We start from the raw sequence: 10,000 nt of genomic DNA, 5'->3' as shown, positions 1-10,000 counted from the left end.
GAAACAAACCGATGCATCACGTAGACAAGATCGTACCGAATGTTAACACAATCCAAAAGGAAATAATCTTAGATGAATATCGATTCTGATTATTGATTTTTCTTTCGCGATATTGATAGAAGACATCTGAATGAATTTCGAATTAATTCCGAAATCAAAAAAATATTTTCAATAAATTTTTTTTCTAGAGTACCTCGGTCTTTTCTATTTTTTTTCCAAGTTTCGTACGTCAATCAACATACATCCCAGAAAAAATCATCTCTCTAACTATCCTGGTTCAAAAGTTGTATCGGAACTTTTCACGTCGAAAAAGAACATAGGCGAAAAAGGACGTGAACATTATTCCTTATAAAAATCAAACCCGACCATGGATTTTGATTCTGATTGTTGATTATCGCTATTAGAACACATTAGGAGGCAACCAAATCAAATTTGAGAAAATTCCACAATCAGAAAATTTTTTTCGAAAAAAAAAAAAAAATTCGAGAACACCTCGGTCATGGCAAGTTATTTCCCACAATCCATTCCCCAATCAACGTACATCCCAGAAAAAATCATCTCTCTAACTATCCTAGTTCAAAAGTTGTATCGGAACATTTTCACGTCGAAAATATATCTCTAAGTCCAGACCGATGCACCACGTAATCTCGGGCAGACCGATGCACAACGTAAATGACGATCGGGACCGGGGCGATCGGTCGTATCTGACACCGCCGGCTCGGTTCTAACATCGTCAATGAGTCGGGGTTGTAAAAAAGGACGTGAACATTTTTCCTTATAAAAATCAAACCCGACCATGGATTTTGATTCTGATTGTTGATTATCGCTACTAGAACATATAAGGAGGCAACCAAATCAAATTTGAGAAAATTCCACGATCAGAAAATTTTTTTCGAAAAAAAAAAAAAATCGTAATCACCTCGGTCATGGCGAGTTATTTTCCGTATTTCATTCCACAATCAACGTACAACATAGAAGAAATCATCTCTCTAACTATCCTGGTTCAAAAGTTGTATCGGAACATTTCACGTCGTAATATCTCGCCAAGTCCAGACCTCGGCGATAGGTAGTATCTGACACCGTCCGCTCGGGACTGACATCGACTTGGACTCGGGCTGATGATGGGGAGGCGTTTAAGGACGTGAACATTTTTCCTTATAAAAATTAAAGTCGACAATGAATATTGATTCTGATTACTGATTTACGCTTTAAAAACACATTAGAAGGCAACCAAATCGAATTTGAGGAAATTCCACGATCAGAAAATTTTTTTCGAAAAAAAAAAAAATCCGAAAAATATTTTTCGATTCCGATTACTGATTTACTCTTTTAGAACACATTAGGAGGCAACCAAATCAAATTTGAGAAAATTCCACAATCAGAAAATTTTTTTCGAAAAAAAAAAAAATTCGAGGACACCTCGGTCATGGCAAGTTATTTCCCACAATCCATTCCCCGATCCACGTACATCCCAGAAAAAATCATCTCTCTAACTATCCTGGTTCAAAAGTTGTATCGGAACATTTTCACGTCGAAAATATATCTCTAAGTCCAAACCGATGCACCACGTAAACTAGGGCAGACCGATGCACCACGTAATATCGGGCAGACCGATGCAGAACGTAAACTCGATCATACCGATGCTTCACGTAATCTCGATCTTACCGATGCACCACGTAAACAAGGGCAGACCGATGCAGAACGTAAAGTAGATCTTACCGATGCACCACGTAATCTCGATCTTACCGATGCACCACGTAATCTCCATCTTACCGATGCACCACGTGAACTGGATCTTACCGATGCAGAACGTAAATTGGATCTTACCGATGCAGAACGTGAATTGGATCTTACCGATGCACCACGTAAACTCGATCATACCGATGCACCACGTAATCTCGGGCAGACCGATGCACAACGTAAATGACGATCGGGACCGGGGCGATCGGTCGTATCTGACACCGCCGGCTCGGTTCTAACATCGTCAATGAGTCGGGGTTGTAAAAAAGGACGTGAACATTTTTCCTTATAAAAATCAAACCCGACCATGGATTTTGATTCTGATTGTTGATTATCGCTACTAGAACATATAAGGAGGCAACCAAATCAAATTTGAGAAAATTCCACGATCAGAAAATTTTTTTCGAAAAAAAAAAAAAATCGTAATCACCTCGGTCATGGCGAGTTATTTTACGTATTTCATTCCACAATCAACGTACAACATAGAAGAAATCATCTCTCTAACTATCCTGGTTCAAAAGTTGTATCGGAACATTTCACGTCGTAATATCTCGCCAAGTCCAGACCTCGGCGATAGGTAGTATCTGACACCGTCCGCTCGGGACTGACATCGACTTGGACTCGGGCTGATGATGGGGAGGCGTTTAAGGACGTGAACATTTTTCCTTATAAAAATTAAAGTCGACAATGAATATTGATTCTGATTACTGATTTACGCTTTAAAAACACATTAGAAGGCAACCAAATCGAATTTGAGGAAATTCCACGATCAGAAAATTTTTTTCGAAAAAAAAAAAAATCCGAAAAATATTTTTCGATTCCGATTACTGATTTACTCTTTTAGAACACATTAGGAGGCAACCAAATCAAATTTGAGAAAATTCCACAATCAGAAAATTTTTTTCGAAAAAAAAAAAAATTCGAGGACACCTCGGTCATGGCAAGTTATTTCCCACAATCCATTCCCCGATCCACGTACATCCCAGAAAAAATCATCTCTCTAACTATCCTGGTTCAAAAGTTGTATCGGAACATTTTCACGTCGAAAATATATCTCTAAGTCCAAACCGATGCACCACGTAAACTAGGGCAGACCGATGCACCACGTAATATCGGGCAGACCGATGCAGAACGTAAACTCGATCATACCGATGCTTCACGTAATCTCGATCTTACCGATGCACCACGTAAACAAGGGCAGACCGATGCAGAACGTAAAGTAGATCTTACCGATGCACCACGTAATCTCGATCTTACCGATGCACCACGTAATCTCCATCTTACCGATGCACCACGTGAACTGGATCTTACCGATGCAGAACGTGAATTGGATCTTACCGATGCAGAACGTGAATTGGATCATACCGATGCACCACGTAAACTCGATCATACCGATGCACCACGTAATCTCGGGCAGACCGATGCACAACGTAAATGACGATCGGGACCGGGGCGATCGGTCGTATCTGACACCGCCGGCTCGGTTCTAACATCGTCAATGAGTCGGGGTTGTAAAAAAGGACGTGAACATTTTTCCTTATAAAAATCAAACCCGACCATGGATTTTGATTCTGATTGTTGATTATCGCTACTAGAACATATAAGGAGGCAACCAAATCAAATTTGAGAAAATTCCACGATCAGAAAATTTTTTTCGAAAAAAAAAAAAAATCGTAATCACCTCGGTCATGGCGAGTTATTTTCCGTATTTCATTCCACAATCAACGTACAACATAGAAGAAATCATCTCTCTAACTATCCTGGTTCAAAAGTTGTATCGGAACATTTCACGTCGTAATATCTCGCCAAGTCCAGACCTCGGCGATAGGTAGTATCTGACACCGTCCGCTCGGGACTGACATCGACTTGGACTCGGGCTGATGATGGGGAGGCGTTTAAGGACGTGAACATTTTTCCTTATAAAAATTAAAGTCGACAATGAATATTGATTCTGATTACTGATTTACGCTTTAAAAACACATTAGAAGGCAACCAAATCGAATTTGAGGAAATTCCACGATCAGAAAATTTTTTTCGAAAAAAAAAAAAATCCGAAAAATATTTTTCGATTCCGATTACTGATTTACTCTTTTAGAACACATTAGGAGGCAACCAAATCAAATTTGAGAAAATTCCACAATCAGAAAATTTTTTTCGAAAAAAAAAAAAATTCGAGGACACCTCGGTCATGGCAAGTTATTTCCCACAATCCATTCCCCGATCCACGTACATCCCAGAAAAAATCATCTCTCTAACTATCCTGGTTCAAAAGTTGTATCGGAACATTTTCACGTCGAAAATATATCTCTAAGTCCAAACCGATGCACCACGTAAACTAGGGCAGACCGATGCACCACGTAATATCGGGCAGACCGATGCAGAACGTAAACTCGATCATACCGATGCTTCACGTAATCTCGATCTTACCGATGCACCACGTAAACAAGGGCAGACCGATGCAGAACGTAAAGTAGATCTTACCGATGCACCACGTAATCTCGATCTTACCGATGCACCACGTAATCTCCATCTTACCGATGCACCACGTGAACTGGATCTTACCGATGCACCACGTAATCTCAATCTTACCGATGCACCACGTGAACTGGATCTTACCGATGCACCACGTAAACTCGATCATACCGATGCACCACGTAATCTCGGGCAGACCGATGCACAACGTAAATGACGATCGGGACCGGGGCGATCGGTCGTATCTGACACCGCCGGCTCGGTTCTAACATCGTCAATGAGTCGGGGTTGTAAAAAAGGACGTGAACATTTTTCCTTATAAAAATCAAACCCGACCATGGATTTTGATTCTGATTGTTGATTATCGCTACTAGAACATATAAGGAGGCAACCAAATCAAATTTGAGAAAATTCCACGATCAGAAAATTTTTTTCGAAAAAAAAAAAAAATCGTAATCACCTCGGTCATGGCGAGTTATTTTCCGTATTTCATTCCACAATCAACGTACAACATAGAAGAAATCATCTCTCTAACTATCCTGGTTCAAAAGTTGTATCGGAACATTTCACGTCGTAATATCTCGCCAAGTCCAGACCTCGGCGATAGGTAGTATCTGACACCGTCCGCTCGGGACTGACATCGACTTGGACTCGGGCTGATGATGGGGAGGCGTTTAAGGACGTGAACATTTTTCCTTATAAAAATTAAAGTCGACAATGAATATTGATTCTGATTACTGATTTACGCTTTAAAAACACATTAGAAGGCAACCAAATCGAATTTGAGGAAATTCCACGATCAGAAAATTTTTTTCGAAAAAAAAAAAAATCCGAAAAATATTTTTCGATTCCGATTACTGATTTACTCTTTTAGAACACATTAGGAGGCAACCAAATCAAATTTGAGAAAATTCCACAATCAGAAAATTTTTTTCGAAAAAAAAAAAAATTCGAGGACACCTCGGTCATGGCAAGTTATTTCCCACAATCCATTCCCCGATCCACGTACATCCCAGAAAAAATCATCTCTCTAACTATCCTGGTTCAAAAGTTGTATCGGAACATTTTCACGTCGAAAATATATCTCTAAGTCCAAACCGATGCACCACGTAAACTAGGGCAGACCGATGCACCACGTAATATCGGGCAGACCGATGCAGAACGTAAACTCGATCATACCGATGCTTCACGTAATCTCGATCTTACCGATGCACCACGTAAACAAGGGCAGACCGATGCAGAACGTAAAGTAGATCTTACCGATGCACCACGTAATCTCGATCTTACCGATGCACCACGTAATCTCCATCTTACCGATGCACCACGTGAACTGGATCTTACCGATGCACCACGTAATCTCGATCTTACCGATGCACCACGTGAACTGGATCTTACCGATGCAGAACGTGAATTGGATCTTACCGATGCACCACGTAAACTCGATCTTACCGATGCACCACGTAATCTCGATCTTACCGATGCACCACGTGAACTGGATCTTACCGATGCAGAACGTGAATTGGATCTTACCGATGCACCACGTAAACTCGATCTTACCGATGCACCACGTAATCTCAATCTTACCGATGCACCACGTGAACTGGATCTTACCGATGCAGAACGTGAATTGGATCTTACCGATGCACCACGTAAACTCGATCTTACCGATGCACCACGTAATCTCAATCTTACCGATGCACCACGTGAACTGGATCTTACCGATGCAGAACGTGAACTGGATCTTACCGATGCACCACGTAAACTCGATCTTACCGATGCACCACGTAATCTCGATCTTACCGATGCACCACGTGAACTGGATCTTACCGATGCAGAACGTGAATTGGATCTTACCGATGCACCACGTAAACTCGATCTTACCGATGCACCACGTAATCTCAATCTTACCGATGCATCACGTAATCTCGATCTTACCGATGCAGAACGTAAACTCGATCATACCGATGCACCACGTTATCTCGGCAGACCGATGCAGAACGTAAAAAAAAAGCTTACAGCACGCGGTGTTCCCAAGCGGTCACCCATCCAAGTACTAACCGCGCCCGACGCTGCTTGGCTTCAGTGTTCTGACGAGAACTGGCAATTTCAGCGTGGTATGGCCGTAAACAACAAATATAGCGATATTTTCTATGATATCTCACTTTTTGGGAGCGGAAAGGACGTGAACGTTTTTCCTTATAAAAAATGAAATAACTTTTGGATATTAATTCTGATTGTTGATTTAAGTTTTAAGAACACATTAGGACATATCTCAATGAAATTTGAGGGATTTCCGAAATCGAAAAATATTTTTCGAAAAAAAAAAAAAATCCCAGAAGACCTCGGTCATCTCAAGTTTATTTCCATATTCTATTACACAATCAACGTACATCACAAAAGGAACCATCTCTCTAACTATCACAGTTAAATTTTTGTATCGGAACATTTCACGTCGGAATATCTCGCTAAGTCCAGACCGGGGAGATCGGTCGCATTTGACACCGTCCGCTCCGGTCTAACATCGTCTTGGAGTCGGGGTAACGATGGAGAGGCGTTTAAGGACGTGAACATTTTTCCTTATAAAAATTAAAGTCGACAATGAATATTGATTCTGATTACTGATTTACTCTTTTAGTACACATTAGAAGGCAACGCAATCAGATTTGAGGAAATTTCAAGATCAGAAAATTTTTTTCGAAAAAAAAAAAAATTCAAGAACACCTGGGTCATGGCAAGTTATTTCCCACAATCCATTCCACAATCAACGTACAACATAGAAGAAATCATCTCTCTAACTATCCTGGTTCAAAAGTTGTATCGGAACATTTCACGTCGAAATACCTCGCCAAGTCCAGACCGGGGCGATAGGTAGTATCTGACACCGTCCGCTCGGGACTGACATCGACTTGGACTCGGGCTAATGATGGGGAGGCGTTTAAGGACGTGAACATTTTTCCTTATAAAAATTAAAGTCGACAATGAATATTGATTCTGATTACTGATTTACGCTTTAAAAACACTTAGAAGGCAACCAAATCAAATTTGAGGAAATTCCAAAATCAGAAAATTTTTTTTCAAAAAAAAAAAAATCCGAAAAATATTTTTCGATTCTGATTACTGATTTACTCTTTTAGAACACATTAGAAGGCAACGAAATCAAATTTGAGTGAAATCCAAAATCAGAAAATATTTTTCGAAAAAAAAAAAAAATTCGAGAACACCTCGGTCATGGCAAGTTATTTTCCACAATCCATTCCCCAATCAACGTACATCCCAGAAAAAATCATCTCTCTAACTATCCTGGTTCAAAAGTTGTATCGGAACATTTTCACGTCGAAAATATATCTCAGAGTCCAGACCGATGCAGAACGTAAACTCGATCATACCGATGCTTCACGTAATCTCGATCTTACCGATGCACAACGTAAACTAGATCACACCGATGCAGAACGTAAACTCGATCATACCGATGCACCACGTAAACTCAGGCAGACCGATGCAGAACGTGAACTCGATCTTACCGATGCACCACGTAATCTCGATCTTACCGATGCACCACGTAAACTCGGGCAGACCGATGCAGAACGTGAACTCGATCTTACCGATGCACCACGTAAACTAGGGCTGACCGATGCATCACGTAAACGACGATCGAGAGGCGCGAAAGGACGTGAACGTTTTTCATTATAAAAATTGAAATAAATGATAAATAATGATTCTGATTGTTGGTTATCATTTTTAATAAGCATTAGGAGGCAACCAAATGAAATTTGAGGAAATTCCGATAATAGAAAATTTTTTCGAAAAAAAAAAAAAATTCATGAAATCCTCGGTCATCGCAAAATATTTACCATATTCTGTTCGATAATCAACGTATATTTAAGAAGGAATCATATCTGTATCTATCTTGGTTCAAATTTTGTATCGGAACATTTTGACCAAAGTCCGAGCTTCGGCCGAAACAGACACCGCTGACCTGGCCTATCGATCGACCGAGAGTCGGGGATAGAGCGTAAGTGTTGTCTGGAGGGGAACCCTGTGCTCTCCTGACATATATAGGGAAGGTGGTCGCGTTGGGCGATGCAGAACGTTTGGATCGGGAATTATATTTTTGGTTCAGCTATTGGAATATGGTTTATTGTTGGTATATATTGGCGAAATAACGTTCTTACTGACTGGGGATATTCATAAAAATGAGTCCGGAGATTTTCAGATCGAAGTCCGAGTGATCCGACTTGGAAGGCGTGTTGGGTGGGTCGAGATGGCTTAGATAGATCAGACGAGGCGGGCTAAGTGTTGACGTCATGCATCGGTCCATTTTCAGATTGAGTCCGAGTAATCCGACTTTGAAAGAGTGTTGGGTGCGTCGAGACTGTTTAGATAGATCGGACGAGGCGGACTAGGTGTTAACGACATGCATCGGTATATTTTCTGATCGGAGTCCGAAGAAATCGGCCCTAGTAGGCGCAGCGGACGGTCGAGACGGCCTCGGTGGGTCGGATCGATCGGGAAAAGTTTGCTAAATCGTGTCTGGAGGGGAACCTTGGGTTCTCCTGACATATATAGGGGATAAGGTTTGGGTGAACGATTCTTCACGTAAAAGTTGAGTAATTTATTTTTCGATAAGCTTTTGGATATTGATGAGAAGTATATGTATATCTTCGATTAAAAGAATTCTTACCGTCTCGATGTATATTATATTAGATATATAAGAAATAGTTAACGTGATGCATCGGCCGATTTCCGGATCGGAGTTCGAGAGATGCGACTTTCGATGCGCGATGGGTGGTTCGAGACGGCCTAGATCGATCGGACGAGGCGGACTAGGTGTTAACGACATGCATCGGCGGATTTTCTGATCGGAGTCCGAAGAAATCAGCTCTAGTAGGCGCGGCGAACGGTCGAAACGGCCTCGATCGATCGGACGAGGCGGACTAGGTGTTAACGACATGCATCGGCGGATTTTCTGATCGGAGTCCGAAGAAATCAGCTCTAGTAGGCGCGGCGAACGGTCGAAACGGCCTCGGTGGGTCGGATCGATCGGGAAAAGTTTGCTAAATCGTGTCTGGAGGGGAATCCGGGGTTCTCCTGACATATATAGAAGGGGTGGAGAATGGGTCCTGTCCTAGACTGTTTGGAGTTCTTTTTAGGATGATATTCAGTTGGTAAGTGGTAGACCCGAATCCGACCTCGGCGTTTGGGTACTGGCAAGGTGTGTTGGTTTCGGCTTTCGCATCTTGGGTCGCTTTCGTCAACCTCATGCAGCGAGGTCGCGGTCCGCTTCGTCTCTTTGTAGTCGAATGGCCTTTAAGCGACCAACCTTAAAATCGTGATCCTCTGCCCGTTGCGGGTTATGTTCACAAAAAATTTGCAACCACTCAATTCGTTCCGAGCGACAAATATTGTTGAATCTCGAATCACCGTGTCGTTATATTCACATGTATAGCGAAGGGTCGAGATGGAATGTGTATAAGAAATTAGTTGATAGCCGGGGGTTCGTATTATATATGGACGCCTTGGCGAGGGATTGTTTCTAGCAACTTTCTCATTTTTGATCGGTGTTTTGTCCGAGATGATGATGATGTATATATAGCTTGAGTCTCATGCTGACTGGGGGCTGTTACGTCGTTTCGTCGAGGACTTGCACTTACTGATGTGCGGCGCTAGTCGAAGTCAATCGACATGGCTAGTGCCACATGACGAGAGGCGAACGGGTTTGGCCATACCGGCAATCTCGTGGACCGATCGTATAAGCACGCAGTTCCCTGGTTGATCCTGCCAGTAGTCA

At 41.8% G+C, this 10,000-nt stretch overlaps 2 non-coding genes across 2 annotated transcripts in view; one reads left to right on the top strand and one right to left on the bottom strand.

The window, feature by feature from the left end:
• Positions 1-6,221: 6,221 nt before the first annotated feature.
• On the bottom strand, positions 6,222-6,340 carry LOC123687919. The gene has a single exon (XR_006749622.1). It is a non-coding gene; the product is annotated as a 5S ribosomal RNA (ribosomal RNA).
• Positions 6,341-9,974: 3,634 nt separating this feature from the next.
• LOC123687693 overlaps positions 9,975-10,000 on the top strand; it is a 1,908-nt gene continuing 1,882 nt past the window's right edge. The window contains exon 1 of the ribosomal RNA XR_006749405.1: positions 9,975-10,000. This exon is cut by the window's right edge and continues 1,882 nt beyond it. This is a non-coding gene — a ribosomal RNA (small subunit ribosomal RNA).

This window comes from Harmonia axyridis, chromosome X (assembly GCF_914767665.1).
Source record: "Harmonia axyridis chromosome X, icHarAxyr1.1, whole genome shotgun sequence".
Classification (NCBI taxonomy): domain Eukaryota; kingdom Metazoa; phylum Arthropoda; class Insecta; order Coleoptera; family Coccinellidae; genus Harmonia; species Harmonia axyridis.
Note: the sequence above shows the minus strand (reverse complement) of the source record. Positions and strands in the feature narration are given on the sequence as shown.